This window comes from Mustela erminea, chromosome 1, assembly GCF_009829155.1.
Source record: "Mustela erminea isolate mMusErm1 chromosome 1, mMusErm1.Pri, whole genome shotgun sequence".
Taxonomy (NCBI): domain Eukaryota; kingdom Metazoa; phylum Chordata; class Mammalia; order Carnivora; family Mustelidae; genus Mustela; species Mustela erminea.
This window is the reverse complement of record NC_045614.1, coordinates 55,535,826-55,546,915: the sequence shown is the minus strand read 5'-3', so window position 1 is coordinate 55,546,915 and position 11,090 is coordinate 55,535,826. Positions and strand designations below refer to the sequence as shown.

The following is an 11,090-nucleotide window of genomic DNA, read 5'->3' as shown; positions in this document are numbered from 1 at the left end:
GGAAAGAATAGTTTCTTCAAAAGATGATTTTGGGACAGCTGACTATCCACACGCAGAAGAATGAATATGGATCCCTAACTCAGGCGATAAGCAAAACCAACCCAATGTCAAAATGGATCAAAGGCCTAAACATAGGAATTAAAACTACATAACCAACTGAAACAGCTTTTGGGCACAAGGAGAAGAGACAGAAAAAAAATATTGGAATAGTAGAAAGAAAAAAATAGAATGATTAGTTATACTGGGAACATTGGAAAAATGGAAGGAAGGAAGAAAACAGACAAATGAGAAAGATGGAAAAGGTTTGATTATAAGGTAGAGAAGGACTTGGGCTGTATGTGGAGAGGGGATGGGAAGGCTGGTCAGGCAGCAGTAATCCCTGTGGGAGCCAGTGGTCATGAGAGGGAACCCGAAATAACCTTTTGTTGCTCAGGATGGCCCAACCTAGGGTGGATGGTGAAGCAGTCTGCACGTTGGCTCATGGTCACTGTCGACTAGGAACTGTAAGTCAGATTTTCTCTAGGATTTCAAAACTATTTTAACATTTCTCATCCTGTCTCAGCATACAGGTTGTTTAGTGTTTCAGGAGCCCAGTTAGTTACATCCTCTTGCCTTTCAGGCCCAGAGTTCAGGTGTTAACACTTTCAGTTTTACCATTTCTCATGGGCCTGTTTTGTAGAGTGAGTCCAGCAGATGGCGCCACAGCATTCTCAAGACTTCAGATTCACTGCAACAGCACCACCCAGTAGAAATATGATGTAAGCTGTTTTCAGTTTTCTGGGAACCACATTAAAAAAGTGAAATTAATTTCATGATATACTGTATCTAATCCAGTATTTAATCCAGTATATCCAAACTAGTTCAACTAGTTCAAATTTAATTATATTTAAAAATATCCAGATATTTTATATTTCTTTGCACACTGAGTTTTAAAAAATCCATATATCCACCAGTGGTACATCTCAATTCAGATGTTAAATTTTCATCAGGAATACTTGGTCTATATTTGTATTTCTTAGAAAATACAGTGAAAAGGTAGATTCACACACCCAAGTTCTATACACACAAACATTTCTAAGTTTGCCAGTAACTGTATCAAATATCAGGGTTTTTTTTAATTTTTAATTTTTTATTAACATAACATATTATTAGCCCCAGGGGTACAGGCAAATACCAGTTCTTAATACAATTTTACTTCCTTAGTCATACCACATTTCAGATACTCAGAAGACATGACGCTAGTGCTACCGTCCTGCATAGCACACCTCTGCATGATCTGTTTTTTATATGCTTTATGATCTGACTACACGTAATCCTCCCATTAGTAGCTAAAGGACTGATAAACATTTCTTCCAGTCATGCATTAAGCACTGAAGCTATTCTTACCGCAATGTTTAACTCGGAGGCAAGGAGTCATGAACTCTTCTGTCAGAAAACATGACCACACCTTACTCATATCTTTGTAGAGCTAAGCGAAATGTTTTGGATCAGAAATTGCTTTGAATTATTTGTTTTCGCTGTAATCTTTCCTCTAGGCCTTTGTGTGTTTTGATACAGTCCCTTTGAATTGGCTAAATAAATCATTTTGTTCGCTTGCAAAATTCCCAAAGGAGAAACTTTAAATCCATATACATGAGATTCCTGCTATGTTTAGCCATACATTTGCCAAAGACTTGTGGGATCATTTATTTCCTCTTAAAGCCACAGTGCAGCCTGCAGGATGGTTTTCAGCTAACCTTGTTGTGACATCGAGAGGCGGCAGTAGAATTTAGAATTTGGAACAGGGGTCAGTACTGGTCTTTACAGTTAATACAACATAGAGGAGCCACGCCATATGTGTTTTGTTTCTTTTTCAGCCAGTGAACTGAACTAAGTCAGTTATATGTCAGGCAGTTTGTGTAAAAAGCTATATGGCTAAGGTAAGTGATGATAATTAGAATTGTTGACCTGCTGGAAACAGAGAGAAAATGAAATCCCCAGGCCCTCCCGCCCAGCCTTTTTGAGCTGCCTTAGTGAGGCATTTAGCTAGTGTAGATTATGGACATCTAGCTTAATGTTTAATGTTTGGGGTTGGGGGTAGAGAATGATGTAATAGGTGTACATTATTGTGTAGGAAAACTGGAAGATTAATGAAATGAAGCAAGGTGTTTTAATGAAAACCTGGCACTCAGGCCCAGTATTGATCTGTTACCATGTTTCTTAATAAATCCCGGGCTGCATTTATATACACATGCATACTAAGTGCATTTTGTCCAGTGATGGGAATGGTCAGATATATTTCTTCTTTGTCAACCTCAATTTAAACAGCTGCTTTCTCCACCACATTTCTAACTGCCACGTTCTTCCTGACTCTGAAGCTCACCTGCTTAGTGGCAGTTTTGCCTCGTGGTAAGTGTTTTCACTGGGGCACGTTGTTTTCTGTTTCTCTTTCTGAATGTTTTTAGCAGTGAAGCTTCCATGAACTTGAACTTGGGGGTAGTTATAGACACTTGACCCCTCAGTGCCCCTTATCCATCACCATACATACAGATTTCCCTGCCCTGCCCCACACCTCTCTGTGCATGTTGTTCAGGATTGTTTGTGAAAACTAAAAACACAGAAGTACATCCTGTTCACAGCCCAGGTCTCCCAGGTCACAGGTACCTCTGAGAACAGTACTGCTGTCTTTATAGGGGACCCAGGATTGATTGTCTTCTTTTCAAAAATGAATTAATTTTTTAAAATCAAGGTTTAATTTACATATAACATTAGTTTCAGTTGTACAACCTAATGACTTGATATTTGTATATATTACAAAGTGATCACTGTAATAAGTCTAGTTACCGCCCATCACCATACATACAGAATTCTTTTCTTGTGATGAGAACGTTTAAGATCTATTTGCTTAGCAACTTTCAGGTAGGCAATACAGTATTAACTATAGTCACCGTGCTGTACATTACACTCCCATGGCTTGTTTATTTTGTAACTGGGACTTTGCAGTTTCTGACTCCCTTCTACCCATTTTGCCTACCCCCGCCCCCTGTCTCCAGTGACCACCAGTTGGTTCTCTTTTTGTGAGCTTGGCTTTTTGGCTTTCTGGTTTTGGGGGTTTTCAGATTCCACTCATAAGAGAGATCATATGGTATTTGTCTTTGTCAGACTACTTTCACTTAGCATAATGCCCTCATCCATGTTGGAAATGGTGAGATTTCCTTTTTTGTGGCTGTGTAATATTCCATTATAGCTATGAATCACATTGTCTTTATCCATTCATCCATCAGTGAACAATTAGGTTTCCTTCCTGTCTTGGCTCTTGAAAATTATGCTGCAGTGAACATGGGGGTGCATATATCTTTTCCAGATGGTGTTTTTGTTTTCTTTGAATAAATACCCAGAAGTGGAATTCCTGGGTCATACAGTAATTCTATTTTTAATTTTTTGAGGAACCTCCCTATTGGCTTCTATAGAGGCTGCACCAATTTACATTCCCAATAATGAGTGTACGAGGGTCCCAGTTTCTCCACATTCTCTCCAACACTTGTTATTTCTTGTCTTTTTTTTATGATAGTCATTCTAACAGGTGTGAGATGATATCCCATTGTGGTTTTTGATTGCATTTCCCTGATGATGAGGAATGTTGAACATATTTTCATATTCACAAAAATCATCTTTACCTTAGAAGAGGCTTTATAGCTCTGCTTCCCATTATAATCTACATGAGTTTTAAGGGATGTGTGATCAATGTAAACATACCATTAAAAAAAATAATTTTATTTATTTATTTATTTGAGAGAGAATCAGAGAGAGAGCATGAGCAGGGAGGAGAGGGAGAAGCAGGCTCCCCGCTGAGCAGGGAGCCTGATGCAGGGATCAATCCCAGGACTCCAGGATCAGGACCTGAGCCAAAGGCAGATGCTTAATCGACTGAGCCACCCAGGTGCCCCTAAAATAATGTTTTTAAAACTGAGCTGCTTAGATATTTTTTTAAAAGATTTTATTTATTTGACAGAGTGAGATCACAAGTAGACAGGCAGGAAGAGAGAGAGGGAAGCAGTCTCCTTGCTGAGCAGAGAGCCTGATGCAGGACTCGATCCCAGGACCTTGAGATCATGACCTGAGCCGAAGGCAGAGGCTTAACCCACTGAGCCACCCAGGCACCCTGCTCAGATATTTTTAATTGCTACCTAATAGTTCATTAAATTAGTCTACATTGTTGTTAAACATGTCCTCAGTTGTTGGCTGGCTGCATTATTTCACTATTAAGAATGAAGAGGCTGTAAGTATCTTTTTGTTTGGCTCAACCAGCATTGATCTGTACTAAAGTAGCTTCTCTCCCTCTTTTAAACCTCCCTCCACCCCCGCCTGGCATTACTTTCAGGAGTGAGATCACTTGGTCAAAGGGATGATCATTTTTATGTTTCTTGATGGGTCTTGCTGGGAGACCCATCTTAATAAGGGCCTTTCGTGTCATGACAAATCTCCCTGGTGGAGGTTGCAAGTGGCCGGCAAGAATGCTGCTCCAGGATGAGGTGTGACCATGAGGTTTCAGTCTCCTGGGTAAACCTTCCTTGGTGGCAGGCACTTAAGCTTAATCGTGTGTGGTGGCCCCCACTCTGCTTCCTGTCAGATCACTTCTCTAGCTCAGCCCTTCTCTCCTCCTCATCTGCTTAGAGAGCTCAAGCATCTGTCCAGAGCATGCTTTATGTACTGAACAACAGAAAGCACACTGTCTTCATTTTCCTAGTCCCATCTCCACTTCCTCATTGCACTGAACAAGGGCTCATTCTCCTGCCTGTCCTAGCCGACAGCTGGGCTTGCTCACAGACTGCAGGCATGCGGTTACATCTGCACTGCTTTCTGTCTTTACCAAAGCATTTCTGATTAAAACTATAGGGAGCCAGAAACTAGAGATAATAGCAAAGAAACCCAGGACCAAATGACCTGAGAGAGCTAAGTTTGATTTTGTTTTTAAGTATACAGTTATATGTACTTTTAAAAAAGTATTTTTTTATTTGAGAGAGAAAGAATATGCACAAGCTGTGGGGTGGGATTGGGCAGTGGGAGAGGGAGAAGCAGGCTCTCCACTGAGCAGGGAACTTGACTTGGGGCTCAATCCCAGGACCCTGGGATCATGATCTGAGCCAAAGGCAGATGCTTACTCAACTGAGCCACCCAGACATCCCCAGCTGTATGCATTTCTAAAAAGTATATTTTTGGGTCAGTGTCAGTAATGGGAGGGAAGGATGCCCTTTTCTTCTAAACCTATACCCAATGTCACCCCTCAGCTTCCTTCTAACTCCCATGTACTTGCTTTTCCCAAGGCCTGTTCACAATTTCCCTACTTTTCACCCCTGTTCTGCATCCCTGGCAGTTTGCTGTGTCTGTGCTTGCCTGCTTTCTTTCTTTCTTTCTTTCTTTCTTTCTTTCTTTCTTTCTTTCTTTCTTTCTTTCTTTCTTCAACAGGCAGAGATCACAAGTAGGCAGAGGCAGACGGGGGTGGGGGGTGGGGGAGAAGCAGGCTCTCCGCGGAGCAGAGAGCCCTATGTGGGGCTCGATCCCAGGACTCTGGGATTATGACCTGAGCCGAAGGCAGAGGCTTTAACCCACTGAGCCACCCAGGCACCCCTGTCTGTGCTTTTTAAGTACCCTTCCAGGTGCACCAAAGACTGGGAGTCCCTCTTCACTGTAGGTAGAAATCAGGGTACTGTGGGTGCGGCCCCTCTCCTTGGCTAATGCCTACAGCAGCTGGGCTGCTCACACTCCCACTGCACTGCCAGCGCCTGGGAGGAGCACCCTAGAATACAGATGCGCCCTCTGCTTACAGTCCTTCAGTGGTGTCCCGTCACCTGCAGGATGAAGTCTGGGATCATTGTCTCACAGCTGGCCCGGTTCTGCCCCTCCTGCTCCACACTAACCCACAGAATGCTCTGCTTGCTTCTTGCTCCCCAAACTTGCCAGTTTAGAGCCTCCACCTTGAGCAAGCGTTGTACCCACCACCTGGAATGTTCTTCTTTCCTTGTTCGCTAGTCTAACCTGTTTCTGGGTCAGTTTCTGTCATTTCCATTATGCAACCTTCTTCACGCACTCCAAATAATTTCCTTTTTCTATTTAACATTCACTGAGCACTTAACTGTGCTAGGCATTGTGCCAACTCTGTACAAGCATCGTCTCGCTTAATTCCCACAATCTGGGGAGGTGGGGACTAGGGCCCTTGAGATCATCACAGAGATCAAGTACCAAGCTCAAGGTCACATTGCCTGAGCTCTTAGCTGCCCAGCCACACTGCCTTCTCTGGACTTCCATTCTGCCTTGCAGAAAGCACTCTGACTTGTCATTGTAGCTTTGTGTGTGTGTGTTTCTCCTCTTGGATCTGTCCTCTGGGACAGAGCAGCCAGACAGAAAATGGAATGAAGGTGGCACTGGGCCTGTGGTCATCTTCTATATGCTTTTAAACTTCTCACACAATCTTTTCATTCCTTTGTGGGAGGTGATTCTTGAAACTTTGCTTATGGCCATCTGCATGGGTCCATTAGGCTATTCATGGGACTTTGATGCCACAAATATTTTTCAGCTTCTGGTATATAGCAGCACTGTATTTAGTAATATAGACATTATAAGAGGGAGAGAAGACATGACCTCTGCCATCCAGTTGCAGAGATGAGATTTACCACATGGGATATAACTGGTGACTGAAGACAATACATTTGAATACTTGATCATATAACACATGCAAATTCTTCGGTAGGACATAAAAGACGTTTTGGCATCTGATTCGAGACCACTTTTCCAACTTTATCTGCTACTTTCCTGGAGACCCCAGGCATATTACTGATATGGTTTGCAGTTCTCTGAACCTACCATGTTTCAAGTGCCTCTGCTCCCTTGTACATCCCATTCCTTTTGCCTAGAATGACAACTTCTGCTCATCTTTTATAACCATCTTCAACGCTGCTTCTGTTAGACCTTTTTCTTTGTACATTTTTCTATAGTGTGACCCTTATCATATTGTCTATAAGTCAGTTTTGTAAGTCTGATGTGTCTGTTAAACATTGAGCTGCTTGAGGGCAAGGCCTGTGTCTCAGTGATGGAAAAATGAATGACAGAATTAAAATTGGATACATACAAAGGAGGGTAGGATGATGTTCCAACATGGCTGGTTGTCAGGAATCACACCTGACTGCAAAGATAGAGGTCCAAACAAAGGGGCTCATTCTCTCCTGTGAAACAACTTTAGAGGTAGGTAGCCAAGTGCTGGTGCAAGGGTGCTGCTGTGTCATCAGGAGCCCAGGCTCTGCTGCTCTGCTCAGCCACCTTCATGCATGGCTTCCCTCTCCAAGCTAACTTCCTGGCTCTAAATGGCTGCTAGAGCTACAGCCACCTCATCCATTCCAACTGAGAGGAAAGAGAATGGCTGTGAGAAAAGAACAAAGTTCTGTCTGTGAAGGTAGCCTCCTTTAAAAACATGGCTCAGGGCCACACCTAGCAGCTCCACTTTCAACCCATAGGCCAGGATTTAGTCACATAAGCACCTCTAGCTGAATTTGAAGAGATATGTATATGGTGGTAAATACAGGTCTGGGCACCTGGGTGGTGCAGTTGGTTAAGTGTCCAACTCTTGGTTTCAGCTCAGGTTTCAATCTCAGGGTCATGAGATCAAGCCCCGTGTCTGGCTCTGCCCAGTGTGGAGTCAGCTTGAGTTTCTCTCTCCCTTTCCCTCTGCCCCATTACCCCTACTGTCTGAAATAAATAAATCTTAAAAAAAATACAGGTAAATATGTTATAAATATAACATTTATGTTGATTGTATTTATTATAGCACTTACATAATTAAATGTAAATGTAAGTAAATACATGATAATTATTTAATTTAAAATGACATTTCTTAAAAAAAAAATCAGCTTTTAGATCCATAGTCTTTTCTCCAAAGAAGGTATAAATTGCTCCATAAACACATGAAAGGATGCTCACCTTTATTAGTCATTAAGGAAATGCAAATCAAAATCATGATGAGATACCACTTCACACCCTCTAGAATGGCTCTAGAATCAAAAAGACCTATAATAACAAGTGTTCACAAGGACATGGAGGAATTAGAAGCCGCCTACATTGCTGGGGGGACTATAAAATGGTATAGCCGCTTTGGAAACCAATCTGACAAGTCCCTCAAAAAATTAAGCACTGAGTTACCACACGACCCAGCTATTCCACTCCTAGTGTACAGCCAAAAGAATCGTGGTGAGGATGTCTGTCCACACAAAAACTTATACAGGAATGCTCACAGTATTACTATTCATAATAGCCCCAAAGTGGAAGCAACCAAATTGTCCATCAAATAATGAATGGATCAACAAATTGTGGCATATCCACATAATGGGATATTATTCTGCTATAAAAATGAATGATGTAACTGACACATGCTCAACATGGATGAACCTCGGAAATATGCTGAGTGAAAGAAGCCAGTCACAAAAGACAACATAGTGTATGATTTCATTTATATGGAATGACCAGAACAGGCAAATCTATAGAGACAGAAACTAGATTAGTGGGTGCCTAGGAGTGATGAGGAATGTGGAATGACTGCTAATGAATTTCTTTTGGGGGTGATGAAAATGTTCTAAAATTAGATAGTGGTGTCCGTTGCAAAACTTTGAATATACTAAAAACCATTGTACACTTTAAAAGGGGCGCATTGTGTGAATTATATGTCTGAATTATATCTCAATAAAACTGCTTTAGAAAGCTTTTATCTGTTTGGAAGATATATCTTCATAATTAACCTCAAAAGAAATGAACTGGTAGGGGGTGGGATGGGGAGGATTTCCTCAGACCAGTTAACATTTCAAGGACTGTATTTGTCTTCTCTTCATTGGAGTCCTGCCTTTAAAAAAAAAAAACAACTGCCCTTCTTGGTCAGGGTCAGATCCCTCTGGCTAGTCGCCCAGATGACTGAGATTCTGAGTGGTGTCTTTGTTCTACAGACTTATCATTTTAAAAATGAAGTATTTTTCTGAGACTCCAAAGCTGAGGAAAAGATATGCTAGGGGGTCAGCAAATAGACATAGGAAGCCACTTATCTGGAAACCAGGATGTCAGAAGGGCTTGCTCTGTGGAACTCTTGTTCCTTGGAGATTTTGTTGCTGATAGATGGGCAGAGGCAGCTGAAGGGCTGTGAGGAAAAACTGTGTTTGGAAAGCTGTGCTGGCAGTCTGCACACAGGCAACTCCTGCCTGACCAGGAGTTCTGTATTGTCCTCAGGGAAATGGGAGAGAGAATAATCTTATCCTGGGTGGTCGCACCAGATCGTGCCTATGAACCTACTCTGCAAATGGGAGTGGTGCACCCCAGGGGTGAACTTGGAGTGGCTCCAGCGGACGCTGTTAAAAGTGAGGATTGTCTGACGGGAGAAGAGCATCATGGACATGGTGGGGAGTGGCTGTCAGGAGGGAAGGTAGAATTGACAGTGATAAGGCTGTGGTAATAAGGATTGTCAGAAAGCTGGCCAGCAGTCCTTCCTCAGCTCTAAAGGCTGACACTATAAGACCCTCTAGTACATTCCTAGTTTGTCTTTGGGGCCATTTAAGTTAGACAGCAGGGACAACTGGCCTACACTGCATGGGAATGTCAGCAAAGGTGATTCCCTTAGGTCTGCCTTTCCTTCATGTTCTGGATTCTTTCTTTCCTTCCTTTTTTTTTTTTTAAAGATTTTATTTATTTATTAATGTATTTATTTGAAAGAGCGTGCACACGCACATGAGTGAGGGAGGAGGAGAGGCAGAGGAATAAGCAAACTCTGCTCTGAGAGTGGACCCTGACATAGATAGGGCTTAATCCCAGAACCCTGAGATCATGACCTGAGTTGAAACCAAGAGTCAGACGCTTAACTGACTGAGCGACCCAGACACCCCTGTGTTCTGGATTCTTGAGCACCTTTTGCAGAGTCTCATGTTCTCACAAAGCCCCTCAGGAACTAAAAGAAATAAATCATCATTTTTGTGTAATGCAAGACCAAGAAGTGACCTCACATTTTTGTCAGTGTAGTGATCTATTACTAAAGAATGTCCTTACAGGGCTCATTTTGATCAGATAAATGAAACTTTCAGATCTGATTACAAAACCCTTGAAGTCTATTTGTGGATTTTCCCAGCCATTTTTGTGCTTATTAAATTGTGCTTCATACTCCCTTTCTTCAACCAGTGGTCTATTTTTTATATATATTAAGAAGACAAGAACAAAACACAGTCTAGGAATATGGCAGGGTAAAAACCACCAGAATACCTAGTGGTATTCAGCTGACTCAGACATGATTATGCTTTCTGCTAACCCACATATGTCTACTTGATGAGCACTCAGAGCCCTCGAGAAGTTCCATTAAAATGGGAAAATATTTATTATATAGTTCATTGATTTTAAGGTACGTGTTTTTTCCATTTTAACATCTCTTAAATTGTGATATATCTTATAGTCAATGGCATCTTACATTGATTTTTTTTCTATCTTGTAAGTTGGAGAATCTTACAATCAATTACATCAAACCTTGATTTGATGAAATGTGGCAAATATTAGTCATTGAATTGAGAGAATTTATATTCTCCTCATTCTTTCCCGTCTGCCTTTGGATGTACATGCTGAATAATCGCATGCCCATCCTTGCATTGCCACCAGGAACTACCACATCACCGTCTTCCAGAGAGCCAATAAAACATCTTTTTTGTGTTTGCAGGTTTTAATTCATAGACCACAAGCAGATCTTCCACCCCCAGATCTCTGACTTTAAAAGGTACAGTGGAACCTTTCTCCTTTCCATTCTTGCAGCACCCCAGGGTTCCTCCTAGAGGTACTCAGTTTGTATGACTGTACCTGGAACCATTTCTGGAATCCGGTTATCTCCAAGGCCCTTCCCAAAGTAACCCACTAACGTGGGTTCATCTGATGTTGTCTCTGGGAAGAAAAAGGAGGAAGGACATCCCTTTGCCTTCCTGTGTGAGGAGGAGTCTTATTCTTCCTGGATAGGACCTGCTGGCTCAATGACCTATAAAGGCCATTTCATCACTTCCATTCTGTCTGTCTCCAAGTTTTCACCCTAGGTGAGAGCTGTCCCTTTTGTT

At 41.9% G+C, this 11,090-nt stretch overlaps 1 protein-coding gene across 1 annotated transcript in view; it reads left to right on the top strand.

Moving 5' to 3' along the window:
- Positions 1 to 1,840: 1,840 nt before the first annotated feature.
- The window catches only part of C1H3orf20 (chromosome 1 C3orf20 homolog), an 89,569-nt gene continuing 80,319 nt past the window's right edge, over positions 1,841 to 11,090 (top strand). The window contains exons 1-3 of the mRNA XM_032308346.1: positions 1,841 to 1,919; positions 2,358 to 2,388; positions 10,706 to 10,762. The gene's annotated coding sequence lies outside the window, so the exon portion shown is untranslated. The remainder of the gene's footprint in view (positions 1,920 to 2,357; positions 2,389 to 10,705; positions 10,763 to 11,090) is intronic.